Source organism: Leptonychotes weddellii, chromosome 6, assembly GCF_054177405.1.
Source record: "Leptonychotes weddellii isolate Sample4059 chromosome 6, ASM5417740v2, whole genome shotgun sequence".
NCBI lineage: Eukaryota > Metazoa > Chordata > Mammalia > Carnivora > Phocidae > Leptonychotes > Leptonychotes weddellii.
In genome coordinates, this window is record NC_138374.1 from 91,308,485 (window position 1) to 91,326,051 (window position 17,567).

Sequence of the window (17,567 nt, forward strand, 5' to 3'; positions counted from 1 at the left end):
ATGTTCAAAAATAGATTATCTCTGAAACCTTATGGTTAAACATAAAAAAGTTATCTTACTTATTTTGCAAATAATAGCCATCCCTGTGGTTCACCTGATGTTGTTAGTATTAATGACAGTTGCTTGATCTCAAACCTATGCTGCACGTTCTCTGATTGTACTGTGCATGCCAGTTGGAGGTTCAAGAGGGTCTAATGGAGTCACTTCTGCAGCTCTCCAGGTTCTTAACTAATTGAGAACAGAAACAAGGTGCCAAATGTGGGACAAAGTGAAGTATTGAGCTTTATTACCGGTAAAGGTAGATTGGAAAATGTGCTGAGGATTCCAGTATTGCACTCTTCCTAGCAAGAAGTGAAAGCCCCCACATGGAAGTAGAACAGAAGAATCAGTTTTCTTTTCAATGCAAAGAGTCATGGCACCTCCTATAGCCACAATCCCCTCAGATGGAAACTTTGGGCAAGGAACTAGGCAGGCATGTTTTAAACCATTTAACCCAGTCCTCCCTCCCACCCCTCCACTGGGCTTGAGATGGGCCTCCGAACTGCCCTATGGGCAGTCATTGCAGGAGACAGACCATTGCAAAGTGGTATTGATTTGGTTGCTTCAAATCTGGACTCCATATTTAACTAGCTGTATTAGCTAGAACAAATTATTTAATCTTTTGAATGTAGTCCTTCATTTGTAAGGTGGGAATGCAATTATAATGTTCAGTGATTGTTGTGAATATAAACAAAAAGATAACTAGAATGCCTGACACTGTTTGGTTCATAGTAAGCATTTAGTAAATAATAGTAATAAAATATCTTATTTGTGAGTTATAGTGAGTTCTCAACCAACTAGACTTTGTTTAAATCTTTAAAAATTACAACTGCCCCATTAAACACATAGTATGTTATACTTTTTACATTCCTAAATTATACTGTTAATAGAAAACATGTATCCTTTCAAATTAATATTGCTTCTTTGATCTACTCATTTCCCGAGAGCAAAAGACTATCATTGTTTTTATGCTGATGTGCTCTTATATTACAGACTTGACCATATGAATGTTATTCAGACCACGGTATAGGTTTTCATTTTCTTGTCAGGGTGAAATCTCAATAATATTCTCTGTATTTTGGGGGAAGGAAGCATATGGTCAACTGTCATTATTGAATACTTATTTCTTGAGTGTCTTTTTTTTTTTTTTAAAGATTTTTTATTTATTTATTTGAGAGAGAGAGAATGAGAGACAGCACGAGAGGGAAGAGGGCAGAGGGAGAAGCAGACCCCCCGCCGAGCAGGGAGCCCGATGTGGGACTCGATCCCGGGACTCCAGGATCATGACCTGAGCCGAAGGCAGTCGCTTAACCAACTGAGCCACCCAGGCGCCCTTTCTTGAGTGTCTTAAGTGTCATTTGAAGTAGCTTTAATTTATTTGAGCCAACATGTTAATATTTTGAAAAAGATGTGTTATTTATAATAGTATGTAGCAGAAAGCGTTGACTTGCCTTAAACTTTATATATGAATGCTCTGGACATAATTACTGTTTAGTATATATTTGTTGGCTGGTCTCTTACTATACATTCATTTACTCAGGTACATTAAGGGAGATCCAAAGGTACCTTGCTAAGATTTGAATATGTGTAACAGGATAAATAGTCCCTTTATCTATAGAATGAAGTAAGGTTAAAACATAGGTTTAATTGTATACAGCCTGTTTGATGCTAGAAATTTTAACAAAGTCTGGGATTCCTGGTACTAAATTGCATTGTTCTTTGGGGAAAGAATTCTGGAGCTCTTCTTGAACCAGTTACTATTTATTGATTTGGTTTTAAAAATGTACTTGAAGAAAGCCTTTAAGATACAGTTTTGCTGAGTTTTCTAAGTTGTTTGCATTAGGCCTGTCCCTCCCATCCTCCTTCCCTCCCTCCTTTCCCTCTTTTCCCTCTTTTTCTCTGACATTTTATTTAAAAAAAAATTATTTTGCAGAAGTTACTCTGCATTATGAAATATGCTAATCTAAAATTTTCACTTTGAAAGGTAGAAAATACCTCATAGTGGAACTGAGCTGAAAGGACAGTAGTTCCTGTGGGGGATTTTGGTGCATTACTGGTTGGAAACCAGAAAGTGAGGAGATAGAAACTAGAAGTTAGTATTTAGACTGCTGGAAAATGCCTTGTTACTATAGTTAAATGAAGATATTTTCATAGAACCCAGCCTTGGTCCGTTAGGATGCTCTTGGATATCCCCACTGCCCAGACAGCCTTGCCCTCTGACCACTCCTTTTCTTATTTTTAGGTTACATAGGAATCTTCTACAACATGTATAAGTACATCTCTTTGTGACCTGTGATTTGGGATACTGTTGTACTTTTGTGAAGCAAGGAGGATATGGAGAATTTTTTTCCCCCAAAGTACAATGTATAGGTACTAGATAACTGTATCTAAAACAGATTAGAATTTATTTCAGGTTGTAGTAGTTGAGTTTCATTTCAGGATATGTCAAATATAAGTTTCATGTCTGTGTTTCTCCAACTGTTTATTTTCATCGTTCTCTCGATAGGACACATTGAGGTATGTTCTTGGCTTATAGAAGTTTGACATATTTTGACAAAACTATGACAAATTGTGAAAGGCTTCATCTTTTCATTTTTAAACTTTTATCTTCTGCTTTGTCATAACATCAGGTGTTATTGAAGTGTGCTGGGACCATTAGGAAAGGCTATTAATATTTAGCATGTTAGGTACAAATTACTTAAATGACACACATAAATAAAAAATAAAGTCAGCGATAGAATTTTAAGGTGCTGAGATGGGTTCTGACTAGTGGGAAAAAATTATTTGTTAATATTTGAAAAAAGTGAAGCTCAGATGTGGAGTTAACTACTCTGGTTTCTGTGCTAATTTTCTTGGAGATAATTTTCCATTTGTAGGATTTGGTTTAAAGGTGGTAACTTTGACATAAAATATTTGAGTTTTTATGTGATTTCCTTTGCTCAGAAGCAGGAGAGAATTTCTGCCTCATTTTTTTGCCTTTAGGAAGAAAATACAACAAATAACATTTAGCTGTGTGTTAAAAAGATAAGCTGGAAAATTTAAGTGGGAAAAAGAAAACCCTTGACTTCTCAATTTGTGCTTGGGTGTTGGTTTACAATTGTTAAATTCCCAAGTGTAAATTTTGGGAATCAAGAAGGGATTGCTTGGGTTTACTGTGTTTACGGCTATGTATTTATTATCTGGGCCTATTCATACCCATTAGGAACAGTTTTTTATTTTGTATTTATAACCTATGCTATGTTTTTTATGGTAGAAATACTTGCTTATTTTACTGTTATCTCAGCTGTAACTTAACTATATTAAAACTTAACTATTGGTTAAACTGAACTTCAAATTTCCCAGCAATATAGTAATATGAAAATGTCTTGGGAAAACCAGAATCTGTCTTCCCAACTTAACTGAGACTCTCATGTTGGGGCATCTCTACCAACTTTTAGCTTATTAATTGATGGGATTAGACTGAACATTTTGTACATTTGTACTTGCTTGAATCTTTTAGACTATATTGGCATACTTTTTTATATTTGAAGTTTAGTTTTAACTGTGGCTTTAAAATGTAACAATAGGGGGCGCCTGGGTGGCTCAGTCATTAAGCGTCTGCCTTCGGCTCAGGTCATGATCCCAATGTCCTGGGATCGAGCCCCACATCAGGCTCCCTGCTTGGTGGGAAGCCTGCTTCTGCCTCTCCCACTCCCCCTGCTTGTGTTCCCTCTCGCGCTGTGTCTCTCTCTGTCAAATAAATAAATAAAATCTTAAAAAAAAATAAAATAAAATGTAACAATAGTTAGAGGGGTTCTGGGTGGCTCAGTTGGTTGACTCTTGGTTTCACTTCAGCTCAAGCACGGAGTCTGCTTGTCCCTCTCCCTCTCCCTCTGCTCCCCTCCCCGCCACATGCTCATTCCTGCTCATTCCACCTCTCTCTCTCAAATAAATAATCTTTAAAATGTAACAGTAGTTAGACTTGTGAGCCAGGGAGGTCACTTTACTCACTTCTGTAACCTAAAGCATTTTGTAACTTCTTAGTGGGATTTAGTTTCAGGATAAAAATACAAATCAGTATAACTAGTTAGAACTTTCTTTTATATCTTTCTTCCATCTTGTTCATAAAAATCAGTACAGAGTTGAAAATTGTTATCCTAATGATTGAAGTTGTGGAAAGCCTGGAGTGTTTGAATTCAGGTAAGATTAATTTTAGTGGCAGATATTTTGACTAGAGATGAGGGTCACTTTTTCTTTTTTTCTCCTTAAAAGCATCAGATCATGAAGGCTCTTTCCTAAGATTTTGGAAGTAATTATTGTCTGAATGTGTAGTGAAAAAATTAACTTCTGAAATCAAATAACGAGTGGTTTTCTTTTAACTTCATTTTCTTTTTGTTTTATTTATGTTAAGTTTACAAAAACACCTGCATGCTTTGTGACTTGCAGTGTGATTTAAGGAACCAGTGGTAAGAGCTGTTCAGCCTCCTATAGATGAATGCTTCCATTTGTGAAACTGGTATGTGCAACTTGTGCTGTCCCTTTAATTCCTATATTTTGAAATATTCTTATTTTTATTTTGTATTCAAGGTCAGTAATGGCTAGGATTAATGGTTTGCTCAAGAGGCCAAGCAGTGTTTTTGGGGAGTGGGGGAGAATTGTTTGGAAGGGCTAAACTTTTTGTTTTCCTTTATTTTTATTTTTTAAAGAGGATGTGTGTACATGCATGGGGGGGGCGGGAGGGGCAGAGGGAGAGAGAGAGAGAGAATCTTTTTTTTTTTTTTTAAAGATTTTATTTATTTATTTGAGACAGAGAGAACGAGAGAGAGAGAGCACATGAGAGGGGGGAGAGTCAGAGGCAGAAGCAGGCTCCCTGCAGAGCAGGGAGCCCGATGCGGGACTCGATCCAGGGACTCCAGGATCATGACCTGAGCCGAAGGCAGTCGCTTAACCAACTGAGCCACCCAGGCGCCCGAGAGAGAGAGAATCTTAAGCAGGCTCCATACCCAGTGTGGACTCCCACCTCATGATCCTGAGATCATGACCTGAGCCGAAATCAAGAGTTGGACTCTTAACCAACTGAGCCACCCAAGCACCCCTGTTTTCCTTTATTTTTAAAGAGATTAGATAATGCACAAGGTGTATGTGGCAAATTGAGAAGCTGCTGAGACCCCCTGCATTATTGTAGGTATTAGGGCATAGAGAGCCCACAGGTTTGACTCATCTCTAAATTTCCATTCTGTAGTGTTAAGTGTATAGTAGAAGTCCAGTAAATGTTTGAATTAATTAATCCATGGCATGCACATTAAAAAAAAAATTCTTTGGCATCTTATGGGCAAATATTTAATTATTTTTCTTCCATTTTTGGGGGTCATTTTCAGGAATTATGACACATTATAGTTCTATTATCTCCAAGTTGGAAAGTCATGACTAACCTTTTATAGAAATTTTTAGTTTTTATCCAATGTGCCATGTTCTTGTACTTTTTGTTAACCAATTAATCATTTAAGTGTTTCTCAAATAATTCAAGGATGGAGTGACTAGTTTCTGGTTTCCAAGATTATTCCTACTCTTAAATGTAGGAACTCTGTGCCCCCCTCCCTTCTTCAATCTGGATATATCACATAGTAAAGTCCTTAGATTTTAAGGTATGGAATATTTCAAGACTGGTACTTTGGAGTAGATGTGGGTTTGCATCTCATTCCATTGCTTACTGCTTGTGTGGTTCTTGGGTTGGTTACTTACTTCCTTTTTAATCTCAGTTAACAATTAACAAATAGAAAGCTCCTGGCAAAGCAACTGACAAATAGCAAAATGGTAAATGCTAGTAATAACTACGAGCTATGTTTACTAAAGGGAAAGCAGAGTTAGTCATGCTAGTTTAGGATCTGTTTGCAATTGAGGATTAAGGAAGATTGTACAATTGGTAAAATTCTGGCAGCATAGTGAATTTCTATTTTTGAGGTATTGTGGACTCTCTAAATTTGTCTTCTGGGTATAGGCTACTTTTTATCTTAAACTCAACATTTTAAAAAGTTCTTTGAAATTAGGACTAAAAATCTGAGGAGTAATAGTTGAACTTTTAAAAAAATCTCAATTTTTATCTTTGTTGCTCTTTGAGGGATTATATGAGAAAGAAAAGTATATAGCACAGTGCCTGCTACATGATAAGCTTAATAAGTGATAGTACTTATGTGTGTGTGTGTGTGCGCGTGTGTGTGTGTGCGCACGCGCATGTGTGCGTGTGTGTGTGTGTTTGTGGTGAATACTGCTTCTCTGGGTGGACTGCTATACTAGTTTTGTGACTTTGGATAAGTCATTTAGTGTTCTGTTGTTTCTTCACTTATAAAAATGAATTCATCTTAGCTCTGCCTTATATGGGGAGGGCTAAATGAGATGGAATGTAAAGTGCATAGTACAAAATAAGCACTCAGTGTTAGATATTATTATTGTATGCATTTTCTTTTGAGAGGCATTATTCCGGAGTGGGAAAAGCGGTATCTTTGGAGTCTGGTTGAGTTGGTTTTGAGTTTTGCCTCAGGTGTATACTAACACTGACCTTGGGCAAATTACTTAACTATTCTTTTCCTGTTTTCATATCTATAAAATGAGGATAATAGCTACGTTGTAGAGTTTTCAAAAGTATGATAAATACATAGATATTCAGTAAATGATAATTATTATTGGCATGGTGCCTGTAATTCAGGTCAATAGTATTTTCTTGGCATTGTGAGCCACCTGGCTAGATTTTTTCCTTGACACTGATGGCTGTCTGAATTGAGGACTTAGTCTACAATCAAGTTAATTATACTTTTTCTATGAAAATAAAACTTCCTAATAACATCTTAATATTTACTTATTTATAGAATTTTATATGAAATGCAAATTAATGTATATTAGAGTATACTTTTTTGTGTTTTCTTATTTATTTTTGTAGAACAAAGGCAAAAGCAGTATCTGTTTGGGCTTGAGACAAAGAGATGCTATTCTCACTTCCCCTGGATGCTTTCTATCCTGTATATCCTGGAAAAGAGAAATCCTGCTCATATGGGGTTGTTTCTAGGATGTAGAGGGTTTATAGAGAAGTGACAGTCATCTGTCTGTTTGGGGGAGACCACGTAGGATTTGTCTTGTCTAGGAAGCAGAGAATTCCTAATCAAAAGTGTCAGGTGACTATAGTCACATTCTTTATTGTATGAACAAAGCTGTCATTGCGATCAGGCAGCTCAGCTTCCAGGCTAGGTCTGCAAAGGCACAAGCAGTTTTCCCATGAGAGGATCCAGCCATTAGAATTTACTGATCACCAATGACTAATCTGAAAAAACCAGATGATTATCCACTCTGAACTGAAACTACAGCAGGCTGTCACAAGTTCACAGACGTACAGACTGTTTAATGGAGAATGTTACCAAAGGGTCTGCATGTTCATTCAGATATTCAAATCTCATGGCTTGTGAGGATGACAAAATTTGTACATGTGTCCCCTTCCTCCTTTTATTTGAGAAAAGAAATCTTGGAACATACAGAAACTGTAGCCTAATAATAGATTCTTGGTAAACACAAAACTTCTGATGAGTTAACAGTCATTTTACATATATTTTCCTTCTCTTTTTGGAAGGTTTTGCATGTAAATGTCAGTTATACGGATATTTTTTTGATTCACATACCATAAAACTAACCATTTTAAAGTGTACAGTTGGGTGGTTTTAGATGTTCACAAGTCGTATACTACTAATTCCAGGTAGAGTATACATATCTTTTACCATATTTAGATGAACTTACCTCTGGTTTTCTTTTCTGCTTTAAGGAAACCCTGTTTTGTCTTTGGGCTTATCTCTGACTTTTTGTTAATTCATTTGGAGTTCTGCTGTAGTCTCAGTTTAGAGTGGTTGGTTGAACACCTGAATTTTTCACATTAGTCACTGGTGCTTAGTAAATTATAACAGCTGGATCTTCTCTCTCTTTTTTATTCAGTTTTTTTTTTTTTTTTTAAAGTAGTCTTTACACCTGTTGTGGGGCTTGAATTCACAACCCCAAGATCAAGAGTGGCATGCTTTTCCGACAGCCAGCCAGGTGCCCCAGCTGGATCTTCTCTTGCGGGAAAACTGTTTTACCAGTTTCAGGAAGTCCTCAAACATCTATTTCTGCACTAATTTCATTTTTATTCTGTTTCAGAATAAGAGAAGATAGAAAATAATATCATTTTGGGTGACTTTGCCATAAAGCTGAATGATGGTTGTTCTTTGACAGTGGAGCATTTATTTGATAGCTTAATTATTCACTCCTTCCTCTTACATGACTAATTAAGTTTTAATATAAAAATTATTTTTTATAGATCAACTAAAGATGATTTTTCTTAACTCATGATACTGTCATTGCAAGCATTTTATAAACTGCTGTAGTTCTTTCAAATAATTACCTTCATTCTTAGGGAAACTTTACCTTTATATCTGAGAGATTTGTATAGGGCATTATAATTTTCCAACACATTTACTTTCCTTGTCATTGAAAATAGTTTGTTTTTATATACAAGTAAATAGAGATCAACAGTACTTACAGAATTTAGCTTTGTCTACTTTGTCTAACTTATTATATGCCTTAATAGCAGATTCTCTGAAAAACAATATAAGTGGTATATTCCAGTTTATTGTTATTTTTGACTCACACTAAAATGCAGTTCTCATTAGTTGCAAAGCATGTCTCTTCAGGTTCTTTAGCTTCTAGTGAAGTCACAACCTTCCTCCCTCCCTGTCTTCTGTTCTTTACCCTGTATCTGACACCTGCAATCTCTTATAGGTCTCATATCTATATGCTATACGTCCAGAGGGAGGACAGCCTCTCTTTCCTCTCCACTACATTCTCTTGTGGGTTTAATCTGATGAGACACTTATATTCTTTCCTGTACTGTTCTTAGGAAAAATGCCATGTTAATTGGCTTAAGACTTAGTGCTCCTCTTGGAACAAAGTGTCACAGTAAAAGGTATTAAGTTAATTGGCTTGGAGTTCAGTTAGAGACATGCCCTCTTTCCTCCTCCTGCATCCTTATCCCCACCTCCAGAGGCTAGGTTCTGGGGCTGCTGTACAACTGAAGGAGAGGGAGAATGAATGGATGCTAGAAAATATAATATGGTTGTTGGTCATTTGTTTTTTTATGTCCTTTATTTCATTTTCAATCAGAGTATTCATCTTTTTTTCCCCCCTGAAAACTTGTACCATTTTGTCATGTTTCAAACTTTTGCCTTAAATGTTTCTCATATTATTTGATGTGCAGAAGTCTTAAATTTTCATGAAGTTTATCAGTCTTTTTCTTTATGATTTCTTCTTTGGCATTATGCTTATTTCTTCCCTACTCTGATATCAGAACTATTCATAGTTTTTGTCCTAGTCATTTAAGAACCAAAATCCTTTTGACATTTGTTTGGAGTTTCATTTCTGGTAGATATCACATTTAATTTTTTCCCTAATAGCCAGTTGTCTTATCACTTTTTTTTTTTTAAAGATTTTATTTATTTATTTGAGAGAGAGAGGGAGTGCGAGTGAGTGCATGAGTACTGGGGAGGGGCAGAGGGAGGAGGAGAAGCAGACTCCCTGCTGCTCAATCCCAGGACGCCAGGATCATGACCTGAGCCAAAGGCAGATCCCTGACTGACTGAGCCACCCAGGCGCCCTGTGCCATCAACTTTATTGAATATTCCCTCCTTCCACTAATGTTTTGAATGAACTTGTCCTTTCACGAATGCTTTGTAACATGCTACTCTTATTGTATACCAAAATATTAGCTGGTAGGCTCTTGAATTTTCTATTCTGTTTCTTTGATTTGCCTCTGATTTCTTATACCACTCTTACATAATTTCAGTTAATCTATCCTCTCTCTGGCAGTATACCTTCTTTCCTTTCCCCCCACATTTTCTTGATTATTTTCCTGCATGTTTTCTTCCAGATGTTGATACTACTTTATAGATATTTACGGAGCATGTAAAAGTCCAGTTTTTTACATGTATTAGCATATTCAGTCCTCATAACAAGCCCATGATGTTGGTGTTATATCACAGTTTTACAGATGAAAATCTTGAGTTACAGATAGGTTTAATACTTAGTTTAAGATCACATTAAGCTCAGGAAGTAGGATTCAAACCCAGGTAGTCTGACTGTAGAGCTCATGCCCTTAACCACTTTCCTAAAGGTTAGATTATTGCATCCAGTTTCACAAGAACTTTCTGTTTTTTCTTTTAAGTAATCTCTACACCCAATGTGGGGCTTGAACTCATGACCCTGAGATCAAGAGTTGCATGCTGTACTGACTGAGCCAGCCGGGTGCTGTCCGAAGAACTTCTTTTTAAAAATTTTGATGGAATTAGATTGTACCTGTAAATCGACTGGCATCTTTACAATATGTAGTTACATAATGGCTGTTTTCTGAATTCTGTTATCCTGGAAAATTATGTGTATCTCTGATTATTGGAGTTTTAAAGTACTTCAGTAGAATTTACTAGTATTTTTTATAAGTTCTCTCTATATAAGTTTATTCTTATTTTATTAGCTATCTGAATGGGTTCCTCTCGCCCTCTTTTAGGTGTAATGAGATACTGCTGGCCTAAAAGAAAGCTATTGAATTTGTAAATTTTATGTCTGGCAGGCTTGCTTAAAAATAAAAACAATACTGATTATTTCCTATTTTCATAGAGACTATATTTCAGAAAATGTTCAAAAAATAAATAATTTGATTTATGTGTGTGGGAGGGGTAGGTGTATTCTAGTTATAAGTAACTAAGAAAATGTGAAAACTCTAGATAACAGATGCTCCTTTTAGGATGAGATAAATCCTGTAGCTGGTTTAGATTCTTTCCAGGGATTCAGGTTCCCTAGGGAGGGAGGCCCAGTCACTTTCTTACTGTATTCTTGGCCAGGAAGCTTTTGGATGGGATCTCGCACCTGCCCATGGTAGTGGTGAAGATAGGCATTTTACTTGATGGGCAGTGCTGCAGAGGAGATTGGGCCTCTCTTTTCTGGGGTTGATGGTGTTACTGTAGAAGAGCAGGAAATAATCTTTGCCTTGTGGATATGAATTACTGCATTTGGCATAAGAAAGTCAGGCAGTGTCATTATATAAAGTACAAAACTATCAAATGTGTGAAAGAGAAACATTTGTAACAATAATGACTAGCACTGTTTTGTGTACTTAATGTGTCATAAGAACTCTGTTATTTTTCTGAACTCTTATTAGTTTTAATAGTTTTTCAGTTGATGCTTTCAGATTATGACTGTTTTATACAATAATACTTACTATAAAGGTATTTTGGAACAAAACCAGAAATTTTTTTTTTTTTTAAAGATTTTATTTATTTATTTGACAGAGAGAGACACAGCGAGAGAGGGAACATAAGCAGGGGGAGTGGGAGAGGGAGAAGCAGGCTTCCTGCTGAGCAGAGCCCGATGTGGGGCTCGATCCCAGGACCCTGGGATCATGACCTGAGCCGAAGGCAGACACTTAACGACTGAGCCACCCAGGCGCCCCCCAGAAATATTTTTATATGTAGCATTCTCATTTTTACATTTTAAACCGTCTGTGATTATAGCTTTGATGTCTTTATTGTCCTGAGTATTTAGTGTTTTTTAATTTCATTCAGTACATATTTACATAGTGTTTACCGTGTGTCAGACATTCTTTTAGGTGCTGGGGAAGCTGCAGTGCCCCAGACAGATCATATGTTCTAGTCAAGATTGAGGAATGTTTGTCAATAAATGAGCAAATAAGATCCCCTCTACTTGATATAAACTCTAATTGATGTTTTGTAGTCAGAGAAATATCCTAAGCAATCTGTACTCTGAAAATTGTCTTTTTTTTTGGGTGGGGTCTAGGATATATTCTGTTTTGAAAATGAACCTTTATGTTTGGCCAGAATGATAGTTTAGTATTTCTTTACATATCTGTTAATTAACCATACCAATTAAACTTCACATCTCTATCTTCATTTCTTAGGCATTTGATTTGTTCACAGCTAAGTTATCTTCTGCTTGAATTGTGTATCTATCAATCTTTCATTGTATTTTGAACAGTTTTTGCTTTATTATTTGATATTATACTATTTGGTATATAAAGGCTTTCGATTAAGAGATTTTCAGTGTGGTTTGTACTATTTATCACTATAAAAGACCTTATTTGTCCTATTTAATGCATTTGGCCTCAGTTACACTCTGATTTTGAATCTACCAGTCTCAGTATCCTTTTTGTTTTGATTTGCTGATATGACTTATACTTTTTTTTTTTTTGAACTTTCTGTATACTTTTGTTTTAGGTTTGTCTTTTAGAAGTATATATTAGATTGAACCACATGAAATTATCATTTTTATAGGTCAAAAAATGTCATGTATTGGCAATTTCATGTGGTCCAACCATGGTTAGTCCTTTTTTTTTTTTTTGATAGTCATATTTGGACCCCATATAAGAATCTTTTAATGGGTAGATGATATAGATACCAATAACAAATAGCATTCATTAAGTACTTGTGTGTTGTTCTAAGCACATTACTTATGATAACTCATTTTAGTTCTGTGAGATGGGTACAGTTATCCTCCCTATTTTATATCTGAAAAAAAATTAAGACTTAGGGAGATTAAGTTATTTGCCCAAGGTCATAAAACTGGTTGGGCTAGAAGTTACGATTCAAAACCAGTCATTCTCAGTGTCTGGCTTGGGATCAACACTGACCAACTTGGCTTTGGCATCTATTAAATTGAACTCTGATCTGAATGAGGATTCAGTTGGTATTAACTGTTCTGTTCTCCCCAGTAGTAATGGTGATGGTGGTGAATAAATATGCAGGAATAGGCTTCAGTTAATTCTAAAGCCTGAGCCTTTCAGTAGGATTATATCTCAGGGACTGATTCTAGGAAATTGACCTGTTGGTTCTGTACTGCTCCCTAGAGAAAGTGCTGAAATTATCATCACTTACCTGGCACCTGGAAGGCAGGCATGCACTAGACAGTCTTTTTTTTTTTTTTAAGTAGGCTCCATGCCCAGTGTGGAGGCCAGTGAGGGGCTCAAACTCAAAACTGTGAGATAAAGACCTGAGCCAAGATCAAGAGTCAAACCCTTAACTGACTGAGCCACCCAGGCACCGCTAGACACAGTTTCTTCAACAGTCAGGAATGGCTGAGAAGTTGTAACAGATAACAGATTAGAGTTTGCTGGGGGTGGGGGGGATGGGGGGGTAGGGGGGAAGAGGATTGGGGGAGTGACTGCAAGTGAGTACAGAGTTTCTTTTTGGGGTGATAAAAATGTTTTGAATTTAGACTGTGGTGATGGCTGTACAACCTTGTGAATATAGTAAAACCCACTGAATTGTTTTAAAAAAGAAAACTAATGATGTAATGTATGGTGATTAACATAACATAATAATAAAAAAAATAAAAAAAGAAGAAAAAAGCAATTTGAGCTTTCTGGCAATTGCTGCAATACTTCGGTGGGGATTGAAGCAGGGGAGTTTGCCCCTCTTATGAGGAGGATGTATCTGACTTACAACTTTATTTTATTTTTTAAAATAGGCTTTATATTTTAGAGCATTTTTAGGTTCACAGCAAAATCGAGCAGAAGGCACAGACTTTTGCGTATACCCTCTGCCCCCACACTTGCACAGCCTCCCTCTTATCAACATTCTTCAAAGGGTTGTACATTTGTTAAAATTGATGAATCTGTATTGCCACATGATTCCCATTGAAAGCCCATAGTTTACATTAGGGTTCACTCTGGTGTTATATATTATTTGAGTTTGGACAAATATATAATGACATGTATCAACCATTTTAGTATCAAAGAGTAGTTTCACTGTCCTAAAAATCCTCAGTGGTCTGCTTTTTTCATTACCTCTGCAGCCCTTGGCAACCACTGATCTTTTTATTGTCTACATATTTTTTTCTTTTCTAGAATGTTATATTGTTAGAATCATACATTGTGTAGCTTTTTTAGACTGGCTTCTTTCTTTTAGAAATATGCATTTAAGTGTCCTTCATGTCTTTTCATGACATGATAGCTTATTTCTTTTTAGCTCTTAATAGTATTCCATTGTCTGGATGTACTACAGTTTATCTATTCACCTACTGGAGGACATCTTTGTTGCTTCCAAGGTTTGGTAATTATCAGTAAAGCTTCTCTAAACATCCATATGCAGGTTTTTGTGTGGACATTAGTTTTTGGCTCCTTTTGGTAAATACCAAGGAGCCCAATTGTTGTATTATATGGTGAGAGTATGTTTCATTTTGTTAGAAACCTCCAAAATGTTTTCCATAGTGACTGTCCCATTTTTTATTCCCCCCAGTAATGAATGAGAATTGCTATTGCTCTATATTCTTGCCAGCATCTGGTCTTGTCAGTGTTCTGGATTTTAGCCCCTCTGATAGGTGTTTAGTGGTATTTCATTGTTTTAATTTGCATTTCCCTGATGACAATCTTCTTTGATAAGGTGTCTGTTAAGGTCTTTGTCCATTTTAAAAATCAGGTTATTTTCTTATTGTTGAGTTTTGAGAATTGTTTGTATATTTTGGATAACTGTCTGTTGTCAGATATGGCTTTTTCAAATATTTTCTCCCAGTCTGTGACTTATCTTTTCATTCTCTTAGCAGTATCTTTTGCAGAAAGGAAAATTTTAATTTTAATGAGGTCAAGCTTATCAGTTTCTTTTATGGATCATGCCTTTGGTGTTGTATCTAAAAAGTCATCGCCAAGGTCATCTAGATTTCCTCCTATGTTATCTTCTGTGAGTTTTATAGTTTTGATTTTACATTTAGGTCTGTGATCCATTTTGAGTTAGTTTTTGTGAAGGGGGGGTCTATGTCTAGATTCATTTTATTTGGACATGGATGTCCAGTGTTTCTGTACCATTTGTTAAAAAGGCTGTCTTTTCTCTATTGTATTGCTTTTGCTCCTTTGTCAAAGATTGCTTGACTGTATATATGTGAGTCTATTTCTGGGTTCTATTTTGTTTCACTGATCTGTTTATCAGTTCTTTTGCCAGTAACATACTATCTTGAATACTGTATCTTTACGGTAAGTCAGGTAGTGTCAGGCCTCAAATTTTGTTCTTCAGTTTTGTATTGGTTATTCTGGGTCTGTTGCTTCTCTGTATAAACTTTATTTTTTAAAAAAGATTTTATTTTTGACAGAGAGAGACACAGCGAGAGAGGGAACTCAAGCAGGGGGGATGAGGGAGAGGGAGAAGCAGGGTTCCCACCGAGCAGGGAGCCCGATGCGGGGCTCGATCCCGGGACCCTGGGATCATGACCTGAGCTGAAGGCAGACGCTTAATGACTGAGCCACCCAGGCGCTCCTCTCTATAAACTTTAGAATTAGTTTGTTGATATCCACAGAGCAATTATCTGGGATTTGAATTGGGATTGCATTGATCAAGTTGGGAAGAACTGGCATCTTAGCAATATTGAGTCTTCCTATACGTGAACATGGAATATCTCTCCATTTCTTTAGTTCTTCTTTGATATCCTTCATCAGAGTTTCCTAGTTTTTCCTCATACACATCTTGTACATAATTTTTTAGATTTATACCTAAGTATATAATTTTTGGGTGTTACTGTAAGTGGTATTGTGTTTTTAATTTCAAATTTTACTTGTTCATTGCTGGTATATAGGAAAGCAAGTGATTTTTGTATGTTAACCCTGTAGCATGCCACTTTGCTGTAATTGCTTATTACTTCTAGTAGTTTTTTTGGTCATTTCTTTCAGATTTTCTACATAGACAATCATGTCATCTGTGAACATACTTTTTATCAAGGTTGAAGATATTTCCTTCATTCCAGTGTACTGAGAGTTTTTATCATGAATTGGTGTTAGATTTTGTGAAATGCTTTTCTCCATCTATTGATATAATCATGTGATTTTTCTTTTGTAGCTTGTTGATGTGATGGATTCCATTAATTGATTTTTGAATGTTGAACCAGTTTTGCAACTGTTGCCCAGAGGACACCTCCAGACTGCCTGGTCTGGTGGCTAGCAGGGTTTATGCTTGTAGTTTCACAAGACTGTATATATTTGTATACTTGAAAAGCTGCTGCCTGAGGGTCTGGCTTCCAATCATCCTGATTCTCGGTGCTAAGACGCCCCCCCCCCCCCCAGTTTTGGACACAGGTCTTGGCATATCCTCAACAGTTGGGACCTATTAAAAATAAAATAGGCTGCTTGGACAATCACAAAGGTTCAAGAGACAACTAAGAACTACAGTATGGTTGAATGGTAAGGTTCATTTCCTACATGAGACCATTCCTTCAAGAATGGAAGAGGCATTTTTATCTCATAGGAACAAACACAGTCAAACAAAATGAGGAAAAAGAGGAATATGTTCCAAATGAAAGAACAAGATAAAACCTCAAAAAATGATAATGAAATGGAGATAAGTAATTTACATGATAAAGTGTTTAAAGTAGTGGTTGTAAAGATGCTCACTGAACTTGGGAGAAGTGTATGAACACAGTAAGAACTTCAGCAAAGAGACAGTATAAAGAAGTACCAAATAGAAGCCACAGAGATGAAGAACACAGTAACGGCTCTGAAAAATATAATAGAGGGGTTCAACAGCAGACTAGATGAAGCAGGAGAAAGGATCAGTGAACTCAAATTTAGGGCCGTGGAACTCATTTAATCAGAGCAGCAAAATGAAAAAAGAATGAAAAAGTGAATCTAGCTTTAAGGGAAGAATGAGGCAACATCAAGTGGACTAACAGTCATATTTTAAGGGTCCCAGAAGGAAAAGAGGGAGAGAGAGAAAGGGGCAGAAAATTTATTTGAAGAAATGGTGGCTGAAAACTTTCCTAACCTGGAGAAGGAAATGGACATTTAGATCCAGGAAGCCCAGAGAGTTCCAGAAAAGATGAACCCAAAGAGACCCACACCAAGACACATTATAATTTAAAATGTCAAAAGTTAAATACAGAGAGACTCTTAAAAGCAGCAAGAGGAAAACAATGTGTTACATACAATGGAACCCCCATAAGATTATCAGATTTTTTAGCAGAAATTTTGCAGGCTAGAAGAGAGTGGTGTGATATATTCAAAGTGCTGAAAGAAAGCAACTTCACCCTGCAAAGTTATTCAGAATTGAAGGAGAGATCAAGAGTTTTCCAGACAAGCAAAAGCAAAGGAGTTCATCATACTAAACCAGCTTTATAAGAAGCTTTATTTAGAAACTTCTTTAAGCTGAAGAGGAAGGACCCTAGGTTGTAACAAGAAAGCGTATGAAAATATAAATCTCACTGGTAAATGTAAATATATAATAAAGGTGATAGATTAATCACTTAAAAAGCTAGTATGAAAGTTAAAGGACAAAAATAGTAAAAATAACTATAACTACAGTTTTAGTTGAGATATACAAGGTAAGATGTAAAAGGTGACACCAAAAACATAAAAGAGTAGGGGAGAGTAAAATATAGAGCTTTAGAATGCTTTCAAACTTAAGTTGTTATCAACTTAAAATAGGCTGTTATGGATTGTTATATATAAGCCTCATGGTAACCACAAAGCAAAAATGTATGGTGGATACACAAAAGAT

General features: G+C 36.3%; 1 protein-coding gene across 1 annotated transcript in view; it reads left to right on the forward strand.

Moving 5' to 3' along the window:
• LOC145722287 (rab GTPase-activating protein 1-like) overlaps positions 1-17,567 on the forward strand; it is a 90,849-nt gene that overhangs the window by 23,962 nt on the left and 49,320 nt on the right. The gene's annotated exons all lie outside the window — the stretch shown is intronic.